The sequence below is a fragment of the Rana temporaria genome, chromosome 1 (genome assembly GCF_905171775.1).
Source record: "Rana temporaria chromosome 1, aRanTem1.1, whole genome shotgun sequence".
NCBI classification, from domain to species: domain Eukaryota; kingdom Metazoa; phylum Chordata; class Amphibia; order Anura; family Ranidae; genus Rana; species Rana temporaria.
This window is the reverse complement of record NC_053489.1, coordinates 338,548,880-338,567,581: the sequence shown is the minus strand read 5'-3', so window position 1 is coordinate 338,567,581 and position 18,702 is coordinate 338,548,880. Positions and strand designations below refer to the sequence as shown.

General features: G+C 47.1%; 1 protein-coding gene across 1 annotated transcript in view; it reads right to left on the bottom strand.

Moving 5' to 3' along the window:
- Positions 1 to 14,073, bottom strand: part of LOC120946710 (protein shortage in chiasmata 1 ortholog-like) — a 73,547-nt gene extending 59,474 nt beyond the window's left edge. The window contains exon 1 of the mRNA XM_040361348.1: positions 13,680 to 14,073. The gene's annotated coding sequence lies outside the window, so the exon portion shown is untranslated. The remainder of the gene's footprint in view (positions 1 to 13,679) is intronic.
- Positions 14,074 to 18,702: the final 4,629 nt, after the last annotated feature.

The following is an 18,702-nucleotide window of genomic DNA, read 5'->3' as shown; positions in this document are numbered from 1 at the left end:
ACAAAGTTTTTCTTATTCGGCCGCTGGCGTCCAATCTCCACCCCCCCCCCCCCCCTGCTTAATCCAATTTTTTTTTATATTTTTTTTTAATATTTTTTAATATTTAATATTTAATATTCAGCAAAAATAGTGCCAGGCAACAACCCCCCCCCCCCAATCAATGTTTTTTTTTTAGATTTAATATTAGTTAAATATATTAAGCTTATTAACAGTTTATTTTTTAGATTTGATTCAATTTAGCAATAAGTATAAAAAAAGTTTTTTTTTAATAACTGGGGGGGGGTGGTCTGGTGGGGTAGTGTTACCGGCCGCTATTTGTGCTGTAATGAATTTTTACATAGAAAAGAAATGTTGTTAATAAGTGTGTAAATGAATTATAAAAAAAGTTTTTTTCAATAACCGGCTTTTTTTATAATTCATTTACCCACTTATTAACAACATTTCTTTTCTATGTAAAAATTCATTACAGCACAAATAGCGGCCGGTAACACTACCCCACCAGACCACCCCCCCAGTTATTAAAAAAAAAACTTTTTTTATACTTAATGTGCAGGGAAAATATCGGCCGTCAACACCACACCACCCCCCGCTTGCAAATTGTCCTGCGACTTGGGACTGGAAAGTTGCAGGATAAGTTGGACCCGATGATTTCCAATGAGAACTGTTCATATCTGTGCAACTTTGAAGTAGTCCCTGCATTACTTTTGTCCCACCTTGATGTGACTTGGAGGTCCATAGACCTCCAGAATACATAGGCATTGCTTCAAGTTGCTGCAAAATCGCACCAAAAAATTGTGGCAGAATCTTGCGACTTTCAGGCTAATGCAGTCTGAAAGTTGCACAATTCTACTGCAATTTTGATGTGACTTAAAGCAATGCCTGTGTATTCTGGAGGTCTATGGACCTCAAGTTGCATCAATGTGGGACCAAAGTAATGCAGGGACTACTTTGAAGTCGCACAGATATAAACGGTTCTCATTGGAAATCATGGGGTACGACTTGTCATGCAACATTTAAGTCCCAAGTCGCAGGACAAGTAATTCCTGCAGTCTCTGGTAATCTTGTGCAGTATGTCCGCAGTGTCTGGTAATCTTGTGCAGTATGTCCACAGTCTCTGGTAATCTCCTGCAGTATGTCCGCAGTCTCTGGTAATCTCCTGCAGTATGTCCGCAGTCTCTGGTAATCTCCTGCAGTATGTCCGCAGTCTCTGGTAATCTTTTGCAGTATGTCTGCAGTCTCTGGTAATCTCCTGCAGTATGTTCGCAGTCTCTGGTAATCTCCTGCAGTATGTCCGCAGTCTCTGGTAATCTTGTGTAGTATGTCCGCAGTCTCTGGTAATCTTGTGTAGTATGTCCGCAGTCTCAGGTAATCTTGTGTAGTATGTCCGCAGTCTCTGGTAATCTTGTGTAGTATGTCCGCAGTCTCTGGTAATCTTGTGTAGTATGTCCGCAGTCTCTGGTAATCTTTTGCAGTATGTCTGCAGTCTCTGGTAATCTCCTGCAGTATGTCCGCAGTCTCTGGTAATCTTGTGCAGTATGTCCGCAGTCTCTGGTAATCTTGTGCAGTATGTCCGCAGTCTCTGGTAATCCTGTGCAGTATGTCCGCAGTTTCTGATAATCTCCTGCAGTATGTCCGCAGTCTCTGGTAATCTTGTGCAGTATGTCCGCAGTCTCTGGTAATCTCCTGCCCATTTCGAGTCCTTCATTACTAACAGTGTCATATTTTAGTTTGTTTGCACCGATCTGTAAGGCTGCGCTATATACCATGATTTGTGATACTGGGGCTATATACTCTGTGCTGTGACACTGAGCTGTATACTCCTGACATTGAGTGGAAGCAAGTGGAATACAGGGGACGGAGTGGTGGATTCTATAAGGGGTGTGGCTTATGAGAAGTGGGAGGGACCAAATGTGGAAGGGCGGGGTATTGCGCCCCCCCATCCTAAAACTTCACCAGCCGCCACTGTTAATACCACAGGCAGGGATCAGCAGGTATTGTCAGTATTTGTGCAGCTACATCTCCCTGCAGGCCATTAGTATGTCTGGAAGGACAACAAGGAGAGGCAGAGAGTCACGAGGCGATAAAAGAGGGCAAGCAGGCTCTGCGTCTAGAGGCAACAGTGCTGGTCGTGGACACGGTGCATCCTCATCAGAATGTGGCCGTGCGATACGCTCATCTTTTTTTTCTGCAGCTGGTCGTGTTGAGCCGAAACATGCCGAAGAGTGGATAGAGTGGTAGAGTGGATGACCAAGCCGTCCTCATCCTCTCTCACCCAGGCTCAGGGTACTTTGTCTGGCAAAGCAGCTGCCAATGCGGCCTGTTCCCTCTGCTCAATGGCATCAGTCACTCCTTCCCTAGCCCCACCATGTACTCCTGAGGAGTCCCCCGAACCGTTTGACCAAAGTGTTGGGTACATGCTGCAGGAGGATGCGCAGCGTTTTGAAGACTCCGATGATGGTACACAGCCAGAGGAAGCGGTAACGTGAGTCGAGAGAGAGGGGGTGCCCAAGAAGGCGAGCAATCTGGTAGTCATGTTCCCCCAGCTGCAGCATACTGCCAGGTTTTCTACAGTGATGAGGGAGGGGATGATGAGGTCACTGACTCCACGTGGGTGCCTGATAGGAGGGAGGAGGAGGAGGCACATCTCCAAAGAGGCAGCTTAAGGACATCACAACGCAGAGCTCTGCATGTGCAGGGCGCTGCTGTCTCTCAGCGTTATTCCAAAAGTTCTTTGGTGTGGGCCTTTTTTGAGACGAGTGCATCAGATCGCACCACTGCTATTTGCAACATATGTCTCAAGCGTATCTCACGTGGCCAAATAATCACCCGCTTGAGCACCACATGCTTGACCAGACATATGTCGACCTGCCATGCAGTTCGTTGGCAAGCGTACCTCAAAGATCCACACCAAAGAACAAAGCGGACCTCTCCTTGCTCCTCATCAGCTGGGATCTCCAACCCCCTTATACCCTCAGTCCTCTCTGAAGCTTGCACTGATAGGACTGAAGGTGTAGAATTAGGTGCGTCACAGGCAAGTACTTGCGGGCAATCTACTATCGGTACACCGACGTCAGATTGTACCAGGCAAATTTCCCTGCCCCAGCTGCTGCAGCGCCGAAAGAAGTTCTCTCCCAGCCATCCACATGCCCAGCGGTTGAATGCTAGCTTAGCTAAATTGCTAGCACTTCAGCTGCTGCCTTTTCAGTTGGTAGATTCTGCCCCCTTCCGTGAGTTTGTGGAATGAGCGGTACCTCGGTGGCAAGTTCCCAAACACCACTTTTTTTCACGGAAGGCAATTCTGGCTCTCTACTGCCATGTGGAAGGCAATGTCCATGCCTTGCTGGACAGGGCGGTCAGTGGTAAGGTGCATATTACCGCTGACTCATGGTTCAGCAGGCATGGACAGGGACGTTACCTATCTTTCACAGCGCATTGGGTCACTCTGCTGGCAGCTGGGAAGCATGCAGGACAAGGTACAGTAGTGTTGGAGGTTGTTCCGCCACCACGCCTCCAAAATGCTACTACTGGTTGTGACACACCTCTCTCCTCCACACCCTCCTCTTCTTCTTCCTCTATGGCCTCTTCCTGTGCTGATGTGTCCTCGGAACCAGCGGTGCTCCGTAGGTGTTCAAGGGGCTACGTAGGTACGCAGGCAAAGAGATGCCATACGGTGCTTGAGCTGGTGTGCTTGGGGGACAGGAGCCACACTGGGGCAGAGGTTCTGTCAGCTCTGCAGGGGCAGGCTCAGAGGTGGTTGACGCCACGCCAGCTTAAGCCAGGAATGGTGGTTTGCGACAATGGCACCAACCTCCTCTCTGCCCTGCGACAGGGACAACTGACCCATGTGCCCTGTTTTGCTCATGTCCTTAACTTGGTGGTGCAGCGGTTCTTGGGTAGAGATGTACAGAACTGTTCGCCGGCGAATAATTTGCGGCGATTTTTGCGTGTTCGCCAATGCGCGCGAACATATGCGCTGTTCGATCTGCCTCCTATTAATTATCATTGAGCAAACTTTGACCCTCTACCTCACAGTCAGCAGACACATTCCAGCCAATCAGCAGCATACCCTCCCACCTCTGGGGCAGCATTCATTTTAGATTCATTCTGAACCTGCATTCTTAGTCAAAGGAGGGATAGTGTTGTTGCTGCTGAATTTATAGGCAAATCTATAGCTAGGCTAGTGTTTTCAGTGTCCACTCCAGTCCTGAAAGACTCATCTGATCTCTGCTGTAAGGACAGCACCCCAAAAAGTCTTTTAGGGCTAGTATATAAGTCAGCTTTTTTTTTTCCTGTAATCTAATTGCAGTTGCCTGCAATGCAGCGTGTGTGTCAGGATCACAGCGTACACTGTGCCCAGTGCCACCCACCACTCATCTATCTTGGCGGCACAGTACATAACATTTAAAAACCCCCAAAAATGTACTTCAATAGAATAGTAGTCAGTTGCCAGTGTGTGTCAGGCTCATAGTGTAAACTGTGCCCACTTGCCCAGTGCCACCACTTATATATCTGGTGGCATAGTATATTAAAATTAAAAAGAAAAAACACAATTTTGACTGCAATAGAATAGCAGTTAGTTGTCTGCAGGCGTGTGTCAGGCCTACAGTGTCTACTCTGCCAACTTCTGCCAGTGCACAGTGCCACTCATATCTGGTGTCACAGTAGCTTGCACGCATAGTACAACTAAACAAATAAAAAAAAATGACTGGCAGAGGCAGGCCACCCCACAGGGGCTGTCGTGGTCGTGGTGCTGTGATTCCCTTTGGCCCTACAATAATGCCCAGTGTTCAGAGGCCACGTACCCTGAACTCGAAAAGTTCTGAGGACATAGTTGACTGGCTAACACAGGACACCCAATCTTCTACAGCTTCCGCTCATAACCTTGACACACCATCCTCCTCCAGCTCAGCTTCGGGCACCTCTCAAGTTACCACTCGCCCGCATGCCACCACCACCAACACTAGCATCACAGCTGCTTCACTTGATCTGTCAGAAGAGTTATTTACACATCAGTTGGAATAAATGAGTGATGCGCAACCATTATTGCCAGAGGTTGTAGATAAAAGGGATATGACTCAGTCAGGCAGCATTACACACATGGACGTATGGTGTGATGATGATGTACCCGCTACTGCTTCCTTTGCTGAGTTGTCAGATACAAGTGAAGCGGTTAATGATGACGATGTGTCCGGGGATGTCACGTGGGTGCCCGCTCGAAGAGAAGAAGAAGAGGGGGAAAGTTCAGATGGGGAGACAGAGAGAAGGAGGAGATGAGTTGGAAGCAGGGGGAGGTTGTCGCAAGGAGCTAGTGGCACAGTCAGACAGCATGTATCGGGACCCGGGGTCAGCCAGACAGCACGCCAATCAACGCATGCTGTTGCCACCACCAGAATGCCGGCATTGCAAAGCTCAGCAGTGTGGCATTTTTTTTGTGTGTCTGCCTTTGATAACAGTGATGCCATTTGCAACATATGCCAAAAGAAACTGAGTCATGGGAAATCCAACACCCACCTAGGTACAACTGCTTTGCGAAGGCACATGATCGCACATCACAAACGCCTATGGGATCAACACATGATGAAGAGTACAAGCAGCACACAAGCTCAAAGCCACCATCCTCCTCCTGGTGCAGCATCTTCAGTCACGTCAACCACTGCTGTCCTCCTTGCTCCCTCTCAACCATCCGCCACTCCATCTCTCACCTTGAGCAGTTCCTGCTCATCTGCCCACAGTCAAGTGTCTGTCAAGGACATGTTTGAGCATAAGAAGCCAATGTCACAGAGTCACCCCCTTGCCCGGCGTCTGACAGCTGGCTTTTTGGAACTCTTAGACTGCCAGCTTTTACCATACAAGCTGGTGGAGTCTGAGGCCTTCAAAGAATTTGTAGCTATTGGGACACCGCAGTGGAAGGTACCCGGCCGAAATTTCTTTTCACAAAAGGCAATCCCCAACCTGTACTCTATTGTGCAAAAGGAAGTCATGGCATCCTTGGCACACAGTGTTGGGGTAAGGGTCCATCTGACCACTGATACCTGGTCTGCAAAGCACGGTCAGGGCAGGTATATCATCTACACTGCGCATTGGGTAAACCTGCTGACGGCTGCCAAGCATGTAATGCGTGGCTCTGCAGAGGAGTTGGTGACACCACCACGACTTGCAGGTAGGTCTGCTGCCACCTCCTCTACTCCTCCTACTCCATCCTCTTCGATAACCTCCTCGGCTGAGTCCTCTTCTGCTGCTGCGTCTTGCTCCACATCAACTGCACCCCCCCTGCTCCCCAGAGGCTATTTTACATCCCGGATACGACAGTGTCACGCCGTCTTGGGGTTGACTTGCCTGAAAGCAGAGAGTCACACCGGACCAGCACTCCTGTCCGCCCTGAACACACAGGTGGATCAGTGGCTGACTCCGCACCAACTGGAGATCGGCAAAGTGGTGTGTGACAACGGAAGCAGTTTGTTGGCGGCATTGAATTTGGGCAAGTTGACACATGTCCCGTGCATGGCACATGTGATGAATCTGATTGTACAATGCTTTGTGCATGAGTATCCAGACTTACAGGACGTCCTCAAGCAGGCCAGGAAGGTGTGTGGCCATTTCAGGCGTTCCTACACGGCCATGGCGCACTTTTCAGATATTCAGCGGCGAAACAACATGCCAGTGAGGCGACTGATTTGCGACAGCCCGACACGTTGGAATTCAACACTCCTAATGTTCGACCGCCTGCTCCAACAAGAAAAAGCCGTCAACGAGTATTTGTATGACCGGGGTGCTAGGACAGCCTCTGCGCAGCTGGGAATTTTTTTGCCACGTTACTGGATGCTCATGCGCAATGCCTGTAGGCTCATGCGTCCTTTTGAGGAGGTGACAAACCTAGTCAGTCACACTGAAGGCAGCATCAGCGACATCATCCCATTTGTTTTCTTCCTGGAACGTGTCCTGCGAAGAGTGATGGATCAGGCCGTAGATGAGCGAGAGGAAGAGGAAGAGTTGTGGTCACCATCACCACCAGAAACAGCCTTCTCAGCATCACTTGCTGGACCTGCAGAAATGCTGGAAGAGGAGTGTGGGGAAGAGGAGTCAGAGGAGGAATGTGGCTTTGAGGAGGAGGAGGAAGACAAACCACAGCAGGCATCCCAGGGTGCTCGTTGTCACCTATCTGGTACCCGTGGTGTTGTACGTGGCTGGGAGGAAGAACAGACCTTCAGTGAGATCAGTGAGGACGAGGAACGGGACATGAGTAGCTCGGCATCCAACCTTGTGCAAATGGGTACTTTCATGCTGTCGTGCCTGTTGAGGGACCCTCGTATAAAAAGGCTGAAGGAGAACGACCTGTACTGGGTGGCCACGCTACTAGACCCCCGGTATAAGCAGAAAGTGCCTGAAATGTTACCAAATTACCGGAAGTCGGAAAGGATGCAGCAGTTCCAAAATAAATTAAAAAGTATGCTTTACACAGCGTATAGGGTGATGTCACAGCACAACGGGAATCTAACAGTGGAAGAGGTGAAAGTATTCCTCCTCCTACCATGACCACGCCGGCAAGGACAGGACGCTTTACAGATGTGTTGTTGATGGAGGACATGCGGAGCTTTTTCAGCCCTATGCGGAGCCACAGCCCTTCGGGGTCCACCCTCAGAGAACGACTCGACCGACAGGTAGCAGACTACCTCGCCTTAACTGCAGATATCGACACTCTGAGGAGCGATGAACCCCTTGACTACTGGGTGTGCAGGCTTGACCTGTGGCCTGAGCTATCCCAATTTCCGATAGAACTTTTGGCCTGCCCCGCTTCAAGTGTCCCTTTAGAAAGGACCTTCAGTGCAGCAGGAGGTATTGTCACTGAGAAGAGAAGTCGCCTAGGTCAAAAAAGTCTAGATTGCCTCACCTTTATTAAGATGAATGAGGCATGGATCCCGAAGGGACTGACAGTGGGCGATACATTTGACTGAAGGCCTGATGAGATGAGCTTCCTTGGGCTACAAATGGTCCACACGCTGCTGTATTTTATCTCTGCATGCCGGATGACTTGCGTGACTTATCCGTCACCAAATAGGGTTCAAGCCGCAATGTTTTAGTGCACTTTCTGCCTGGAAAACATAAATTTTTCTGGCCGCTGCTACAGCAGCAGCTGCAACAATACCTACTTTTTCAGGCATGTGTACATGCCTAATTTTTCTGGCCACTGGTGCTGCACTGTGGCTGCAAAAACAAAACCAAAAAAAAGGCACATACATGTGTCAATTCCCCTTCGTGATCATTACCTTGTTGTGGTGAAGGGGCTTGCGTATCACAATGAAGCGACCACCTCTATGAGTGTGTTGGCAATGGCAATGTTGGCACACCCCAGATAAGGTCGTTGCTTCATTGTGAACAGACCAAAAGCGATCGGCTGGATAATTTTGCATAGAAAAAACATTAATTTTCTTTGTGATCATCTAAGGTAATCATTAAAGCCTACTAGGCCAACAATGGGCCCACACTGCAGAATCATTGTTTTCTGGGTCACTTAACTGTCACTGAACTACCTCAGCACGACCATAGGCTTTGAAAAACCCCCTTCGCCTGCAATCTCCAAAACGTTCATTGACGTCAGTGAGGACAAGGAACAGGACATGGCTAGCTTGGTATCCATCCTTGTGTAAATGGGGAGTTTGCGGTTGTGCAAATGGACTGTTTGCAGGTGTTTGCGGTGCATTAAACGGGGAGTTTGATCTGTCAGAGTTTGGTTTGTCACTGTGAACCCTAACCCTATTAAAGATAGGGTTAGGGTTAGGGTTACAGATTGTAACCCTAACCCTGTCTGTAACCCTAACTCTACCCTAACCCTATCTGTTACCCTAACCCTAACCCTATCTGTAACCCTAACCCTATCTGTTACCCTAACTCTAACCCTGTAACCCTAACCCTAACACTACCTGATCAATATAACATCATACTTGATGTTTTAAAGCACGTTATTCCAAACAATTTATAAATGTTAGGTGATTTATGCCCTTTATGGATTAAAAACGGACTCTGCGACAACTATGTAATTTTCCATGGGAGTTTTGCCATGGATCCCCCTCCGGCATGCCACAGTCCAGGTGTTAGTCCCCTTGAAACAGCTTTTCCATCATTATTGTGGCCGGAAAGAGTCCCTGTGGGTTTTAAAATCTGCCTGCCCATTGAAGTCTATGGCGGTTCGCCCGGTTCGTGAACATATGCGCAAGTTCATAACCGCCGTTCGCGAACGCAAAATTTTAGGTTCGCAACATCACTATTCTTGGGCAGGTACCCAGGCTTACAGGATGTCCTGAAGCAGGCCAGGAAACTCTGTGTGCATTTCCGATGGTCATATAATGCCAGTGCTCGGCTGGCAGACCTCCAAAAGGAATACAACCTGCCCAAGAACCGCCTAATCTGTGACATGCCCACCAGGTGGAACTCTACGTTGGCCATGCTGCAGCGGCTGCACACGCAGCAGAGAGCCATCAATGAGTATCTGTGCCAATATGGCAGAAGGACAGGGGAGCTTGGTTTTTTTCCCCACGCCAGTGGGCCATGATCAGGCATGCATGCACTGTCCTGTCACCAATTAAGGAGGCCACGAGGATGGCGAGCAGTGACAGTGCATACATTAGTGACACTGTCCCTCTTATACACCTGTTGGAGCACACACTGTGTGGAATAATGGACACGGCCCTTGAGGCAGAACAGAGGGAGGAAGAGGAGGACTTCCTTACCTCTCAAGGCCCCCTTTATCCAGACAGTGTTGCTGCTTGCCCGCCTATCACACAGGAAGAGGACGAGGAGGAGGAGGATTGTGTCAACATGGATGTGGAGCCTAGCAGTCAGCATCAGCGGCAGTCTTCAAGGGATCAATTACAGTCCCAAGAAACCCATGGACTTGTAAGTGGCTGGGACGAGGTGGCTGCAGGTCCTGTCGACCTCAGTGACCCAGAGAACTCCGCACCGAATGCCTCAGCAAACCTATGCTGTATGGCCTCCCTAATCCTGCAAAGCCTGCAGAAGGATCCTCGTATTTGTGCCATCAAGGAGAGGGATCAGTACTGGCTGGCAACCCTTCTTGATTCACGTTACAAGAGTAAGGTTGCGGACCTTATCTTGCCGAGGCAGAGGGAGCAGAAGATAAAACATCTTCAGGAGGCCTTGCAGAAAGGTCTGTGCAACGCGTTCCCAGAGACTGGGAGGTTACAAAAACCTGGTCCTGGACAACATGTTGCTGAGGCTTCGGTCAGTCACAGAAGGAGCGGTGGAGAATGTGGCCGTCTGACTGATATGTTCAGGCAATTTTTTAGTCCGCAGCCGCAAGGTATGACCGATTCCAGCAACCATCGCCAGCGTCTGTTTTACATGGTGCGGGAATACCTAGGGGCAAGATCAGACTTGGACACCTTTCCCACCGAAAATCCCCTGGTTTACTGGGTCTTGAGGATGGATCATTGGCCAGAGCTTTCACAGTATGCAATTGAGCTACTGGTCTGTCCTGCATCCAGCGTTCTTTCGGAACGCACATTCAGCGCTGCTGGAGGCTTTGTAACCGATCAAAGGGTGCGCATCTCCACGGACTCGGTCGATCGATTGACCTTCATAAAAATGAATCAGGCTTTGGATCACCACCAGCTTCCAAGCACCTGATGCTGATGTAACTGAATATTTTTTTTTTAAATGTCAGATCCCTTCAAGACTGCCTATGCTGATGCTGAGTGACTATCCTGTTATGCTGAGTGACTATCCTTTTCCTCTTCAATGATCATGCTGATAGCTTGTAAGAACATTTTTGGTTCTGGGCACTGCCACCAGTGGCTAAGGCCTAATTTTTCTGCCCCTGTTTAACAGGGGCGTGTAATTACAATTTTTGATGCAATACTTTGCAGCGGGCTCATTCCTGCGCTCCAACTAGAGTATCTGTGAGGGGTTGCAGTGTTGTGGCACCAGCACCAGTGCCTAAGGCCCAATTTTTCTGCCCCTGTTCAACAGAGGCATGTAATTACAATTCTTGATCTAATATTTCACAGCAGGGCCCATTCATGCGCCCACCAAGAATAACTGAGGGCTTACAGTGTTGTGGCACCAGCACCACCACCACCAAAGATCCAATTTTTCTGCCCCTGTTCAACAGGGGCATGTAACTACAATTCTTGATCTAATATTTCACAGCAGGGCCCATTTCTGCACCCACCATGAGTAACTGTGAGGACTTACAGTGTTGTGGCACCAGCGCCAGCACCAAAGGCCCAATTTTTCTATCACTGTTCAACAATGGCATGTAACTACAATTCTTGATATAATAGTTCACAGCAGGGTGTTCCAGCGCCCACCAAGACTAACTGTGAGGGCTTACAGTGTTGTGGCAACACCAACACCTAGGGCCCAAATTTCTGCAGAGTATATACGGCAGTCCCCTACTTTCAAACATCCAACTTACAAACAACTCCTACTTGCAAAGTAGAAGGAGACAACAGGAAGTGAGAGGAAATTCTCTTCTGTAAGAGGTGTCTCCTGCCCACTGATGCTTTATCACCAATCTTTGTTTCACTAAAAGAAAAAACAAATTTTCAAAAAATCATTTGTCATTGGGACAGAAAGTGAGGTGCAATCTTCTGAACAGATGGCACAGACAGCAAAACAAATGTTACAGGGGTGATAACCCTTCTCTATGTTTTCCGAAAAGCTTAAAAATATTTTTTTTGGCTGGAGCTACACTTAAAAGTACCAGTTCAAAATAACAAACAGATTCTACTTAACAACAAACCTACAGTCCCGGTCTTGTTTCCACCGCCTGTATACTGCTGTTCAAAGTATATAGGGCCAAAAGGGGCTGGTAATGACCTGGGGGGAGGGGGGAAACCCATGCTATTTTTCTCAATGATTTTCATCCATATTGCAGGGACCAGACATTACATTAAAGCCGCAAGCAGTTTTAAATGACTTTTTTCTTATAGTAATGTCATTTTGTGCAGGGACAGTTCTAAACATGTGCCACTTCACAGGCATACCATAGACACCCGGCAGGTACGATATTTAAAGGAATTTTTCACTTCAAGCATTAAAATCACTGCTCCTGAAAAAACGTCAGGTTTTAAAACTTTTTTTTGCATTGATACATGTTCCCTGGGGCAAGACCTGGGTCCCCAAACCCATTTTAGGACAATAACTTTCAAATTAGCCTTTAAAATTAGCACATTTGAATGTTCGAGTCCCATAGACTTCAAAGGGGTTCTAAAAGTTGCGCGAACGTTCGGTACATTCGAAGGTTCTGGTGCGAATCGAACGGGGGGGGGTTTCGGCTCATCCCTAATCGTGACATTACAAAAAAACACTCCTCAGATACTTTATGGGTTTATGGCCTCTGTCAACACTTGTTTGATCCCAGAGAAAAAAGGAATGCCGGGACAGTTTCATAGTTCATGTACCATCAACCAGAAACATCTGTCAAGTTATGAGAGCCAAAAACACCTTTATAATTATTTTTAGCTTGTTGTGAAAATATATTCAGGCTTCTTCTGAATATTTCATCGAATATTTCAGTGAATATTGGATTGATTCCTAGAAGTGCACCATTGTGAATATCAACATCACTTTTATATTCTGGGACTTTTTTCTGTTCCTCATATAGCACTTTTAATACACAGCCATATGGACTCACTTATAATTTTTGCACCTTTATAACTTTTTGTTTTTATTTATGTGGTTTTATACGCATAATTGCATAATTGTCACCGAGTTGGTCATTTCACATAGTGATTTTTTAATTTATTCCTTTAAATAGGTCTGATTCTACACAGTTTTTTTAGTGTTTGTGCGCTTGTATATATATTTTATATATATTTCTAACGTTACTGTTGTCTTATTTTTGAATGCAAAAAAGTGTATTTTTTCCCCAAAAAATGCAATTGTAAGGCCCCTTTCACATGTGCGGACCGTATGTCCGCTTTTTCATCAATCCGAAAAAGGGACATACATTGGTCCCTATGTGATTGCGGCTGTCAGCGGATGAACATCTGTTGACACCTGTAATCACCCGCCTCCGCAAAGATACGATTTTGCGGACGGAAGAAAATCCTATTTTTTCTTCCGTCTGCGGATCAGATCGGATGAACACGGACATATGGTCCGTGTTCATCCGATCCCCCCATAGGGGAGAGCGGAGAAAAGACAGGGCGGTCCCTGCACAGTGTGCGGGGACCGCCCTGTAAGCCGCCGGCTCAGCGGGGATATACGGAGCGATCCCCGCTGAGCTTACGGACACACAGAGGCGGATCATTACAGAGGGCCCTTAGACTGCTCCGTAAATATGGTGTGACAGAAAGTATTGCAACGACCCCCATTTTATTCTCTAGGGTGTAAGAAAAAATAATATATATATATATATATATATATATATATATATATATATATATATATATATATAATGTTTGAGGGTTCTATGTAATTTTATAGCAAAAATTATTTTAACTTGTAAACACCAAATCTCAGAAAGAGGTTTGGTTCTTAAGTGGTTAAAGCTGCTTTTTACTGCAAGAAAGGTGTTCAAAGGAAAAATTCAAACAACCGGTGCACATGAGCCCTTATACTGAAATAAACGTGCATATTAACCTGTTAAAGAAAACTAATTTGATTATATTTACATATACTGTAGCTTACTATGCATATGTGTAATATCATAGTTATACCTTGACTCAAGCAGATGCAGTATCTCGGGGTTATTTGTAAGTCCTTCTGATGACAGAAAAACATAAGGAATTTGAATGTGTAACAGAAGCTCGTTCTCACGATAAGTTGAGGTCTCTTCCAAAAAAAATAAAAAATTAGCACAACAAAGAGTTAGCATTATGAAAAAATTAGGAATAAAACATTCTATAATCTTGTAAGACATATCTAATGTAGTCTTGCAGCACTAGTGTCATTAGTTTGAATCTAATTATGGCTATAGGAAAAAGATTGCCTTAGCCAATTCTTCCCCAAGAGATTGTGATAAAAAGTCTGTTTCACGTGGCATGTTAAAACATTTTTGATAGAATTTAACACATTATACAGTCATCATGCCTGTGGCTAAGGAGCTCCTGCAAATAACTTAAAGTGGGTAATTTGAGAGGTTTTCTGTAAAGAAGTAGTTTTGATTATAGCACTTAACTAGCATTAGTAAAGCAATTTCCCATAAGCTCCCTCTCATTGAAACAGATTTTTTTTTTAGCTTCTAATGGCAGTGTTGGTCAACTATCTCCCTCTTTTAACACTGATAAATATAATAATAGAAACACTTATGGATACCAGTAACAGCAATATAATGTAAACATTTGCATCCAATATCGTTGAATTATTTTTATCAACACATTCACAGTCACTGATCTGGCACTTCTTTGGTGCTCATTCTTCTTTTTGTGTAAATGCTGCTGTGTGATGCAGCCAGTTTTAATAGCCCATTTATTTGAATGGGCTGCAAAACACTGGAATATGGAAAAAGTAAAGAAAGCATTACCTTTTCAAAAGGCAATGAACCAAACCCTATGGTACTGCTGTACCATGTAATTTGGTGCCTGCATATCCACTGCGTTTGTGATCTGCTTTTGGGGTGCAATTAACAACTCTGCAACGCACCTGCATGCAGATCAGAAGGGCAGCACGTATACCTGTGATGTGGAAAACGCGTATTGGAGCACACTATGCCTGCACCGCATTTTGGTGTGAACCAGCCCTAACTATTGCATGTTACACAGATGGTGCCGGAGTAAAGGCTACCTAAGGTACATTTTGTCTTGCCCTAGCAAAGTTCTATTTTCTGATAGTTCCATGTAATACTGCTGGAAGTAATGGTGACTTATTTTTTCTTATCTGAGTAGGTGTTCTATTACTTACCCATAACAGAAGGGTCTGGCAGTTGGCTTTTTAGGGTTATGTGTGGAACATTCAGGTCCTGACACAGCTTTAACCAGACATCAGTGCAGTCATATTCAACAACAAGGGAAAAGTGAGTCCAAGGAAAGTCATTTCCTATGTACTGGTTATTCACTATAGCGTATGAATATTTTCTTAAACTGAAAATAAGAATACAACACATTTTTACTTTTTTATTTTGCATGCTCTTATAAATTTTCATATAAATATACATTTAAATGCAGGAAAAAAAAGCAAATTGCTAAACAAATGTACAGTGCCTTTAAAAAGTATTCATACCCTTTTTCCACATTTTGTCATGTAATAACCAAAAACGTAATTGTATTTAATTGGGATTTTATAAGGCTATTTTCAATGGTTTCCCACACCTACAAAACATTACACATTAGGGCCGGATTCAGAAAGAACTTACGCCGACGTATCTACTGATACGCCGCGTAAGTCCACGGATGCGCCGTCGTATCTATGCGCCGTACCCACAAAACTAGATATGCCAAAAAATAGGCTTCTTCTGACCGACGTAACTTTCCTACGCCGGCGTATAGTGGGGGCATATTTACGTTGGACGCATCTGGCGCTCCCATTGATTTCCTATTCAAATATGCAAATGAGGGAGATACGGCGATAGAGAAACGTACGTGCGCGCGGTGCGCGTAAGTTGTACGTCTGGCCTAAAGTTACCCCTCATAAAGCATGGGTAACTCAGCAACAGACGTGCACAGGTCAGCTGGAGAGCAGCTACAGCAGTACCGTTACGGACGAGCTGAGCAACCACACTTGCAGGACAACACATCTGTATGCCAACATGTCAGGGGCAGCGGTGGTCATAGCACTACTGCGTCTACAGGCACGGAGGAGGGCACAGGAGAGGATCTACCGAACGCGCATGAACGTCTTTGGCATGGGGGAATCGGAGGTGTATCGCATCTTCAGATTTAGTCCTGATGCCATCCTGGAAATAGCCACAGCCCTGCATGATGACATCACCAGCCAGACACAACACGTACATGCAGTGCAGCCACTGGCAACACTGCATTTCCTTGCCAGTGGATCTTTTCAGCGTACAAGTGGAGTTGTGGCTGGGATGTCACAATCCACCATGAGCAGATGCGTGCACCAGGTTGTCCCCGCAATCCTCACAAGCATGTCCCACCACATCATCAAACCCACCCATGAGCATCTGCGGCAGAAGGCAATGCAGAATTTCTTCAGAATTGCAGTATTCCCACGCACCGTGGGGGCAATTGATTGCACACATGTGGCACTACGCCCCCCCCCCCCCGTGCCACAGAGCACATGTACCGCAATTATAAGCATTGGCATTCCATCAACGTACAGGTGATAGCCGATGCCCAATGCCTCATATGGCACGTCCGTGCCAAACACCCCGGAGCCAGCCACGACAGCTACATATACCGTCAAAGCAACATCCCCACAGAATTCGAACAGAACGTGTACAGGGACAGCTGGCTGGTTGGTGAGTGACATGGGAGTCAGGCATGACTGTCTGACCCCATGATGCAGACATCACAAGGGGCACATGCATGACTAACATCCTCCTGTCTTTTCCCTTCTAGGTGACTCTGCATTTGCACTTGGGCCCCATCTCATGACTCCATACCGGAATCCCCAAACCAGAGGAGAGAGAAAATACAATGCTGCACACATACGTACCCGTGCAGTGGTGGAATGCACATGTAAGGGCTTACCTTGAGTGGAGTCCATTTTGCAGAGTTGTAAGTTCACCCTTGCAGGTACACACAGCCCATGGTAATAAGGTAAGACACTACCTGGGCTGTGAGCCTGTGCACGGGGGCCAGATAGGGATTAGCCTAGGATAGTCAAAGTATAGCTGTGGTCTGGGATTCCACAATTCAGAGTAAGGTCAGAAGCCGGGGTCAGTCTTGTAGCTGAGCAGACGTGGTACACCGATGACAGCTGAGGGTCAGGTAACTACTGACGGAAAGTTCAGGGTTTGCAAACAGGAACAAAGGACAAGTCCGAGACACAAGCCGTGGGTCAAGGGCTGGAGAGGGCAGAGAAAGTCCAAAGGTACAGGCCGGGCTCAAAGGGCAGGAGACAGCAGCAATCCAAGGTACATAAGCCAAAGGGTCAGAAGTTCCGGGTGAGAGGAGAGTGGTCAGGAAGTCCGGGGTCAAGGCAAGGAGATCTGGCAGCAGGTAAACAAACTAATAGCTGAAGACCACCACAGGAACCGTTGGCACAGACAGGACAATCACAGAACAATGAACTGACACATCCCTCATAGTGAGGCAGTGCTTTATACCCTGGTTGATTGGGTAACCTGCCTCAGCTGGACCAGGATAGACAGGTGCAGATTGCAGGGAGATCCAGAGACAGGCAATCAGCACATAGTTCAGAACCAGACTTCGATGGACAGCAAGCAGACTACCAACTGAGGAGTGGCTCAGAGGCAAACATCTGGAGCAGCAACGGAGAGGTCCTGGGTTCAATTCCACCCAGAGCCACTTGGGGCGTGGCCACGCCTCGCTGTCTGTTTGGCATGGTAGCGACCGTGACAGCACATTTGGCATCCTGAAGTCCCGTTTCCGATGCCTGGATAAGTCCGGGGGGACCCTGTTGTATTTCCCAAACTTTGTGTGCCAAATCATCGGTGCATGTTGCGTGCTGCACAACTACGCTATGAGAAAGGGCCTGGAGATTGACATATGTGATGACCTGACCCCCCCAACCACACAGTCCCCCCCTGAATGAGGCCAACCTGTCTGCTGAGGGAAGAGCAGTCAGGAGATGCCTCGTGATACGCATCTTTGCACGTTAAACACATACAAATTCATCATGGCACAAGGAGAATGCACGCATGCACACCAGTGTGGTCCCTAGCTCACACACACCACATCCACCAAGCAGGACCTCACCGTGTGCATACACTACAAACAAAAATAAACTCATATCCTGAGCATAAACAAAATCAGAAATAAACTCATATCCTGAGCATAAAAGTAAAAAACATTTGCTCTGTTGTGGGTTATGTCTGGTGCCAAGGCTCCTGGTCCTCATTTGGGGAGGGGTGGGGCATCTGGAGGAGGATCATCCCTGGCTGGCTGCCTGCCCTCCAATGCCAGGGCAATCCGGGTCTCTCCCTGGCTGGCTGCCTGCCCTCCAATGCCAGGGCAATCCGGTTGAGGACGGCATTCGTCTCTGGCGGGTGGCACTGGTGGCACCTTGTCTGCCTCCCCTCTGCCTGTACGGCCGCTGCCAGGCTCCCCTCCACCTGGATGGCAGCTGTATTTGCCTGGACATCATTGACACCCTCCATAAGGAGGGAAAGCCTCAAAAGGTAATTGAAAAAGAAGTTGGATGTTCCCAAAGTGCTGTATCAAAATACATTAATAGAAAGTTATGTGAAAGGGAAAAGTGTGGAAGAAAAAGGTGCACAAGCAGCAGGGATGATCGCAGCCTGGAGAGGATTGTCAGGAAAAGGCCATTCAAAAGTGTTGGGGACTTTCACAAGGAGTGGACTCAGTGCATCAAGAGCCACCACACACAGACGGATCCTGGACATGGGCTTCAAATGTCGTATTCCTCTTATCAAGCCAAACAATGTCAGAAGCGTCTTACCAAGGCTTACCGCTGCATACTCTATCCCCCCTTCAGTCCATTATGAATGCTGCTGCCAGACTGATCCACCTTACCAACCACTCTGTCTCTGCTGCTCCTCTTTGTCAATCCCTCCACTGGCTTCCGCTCGCCCAACGAATTAAATTCAAAATACTAACTACGACCTACAAAGCCATCCACAACTCTGCCCCCAGCTAC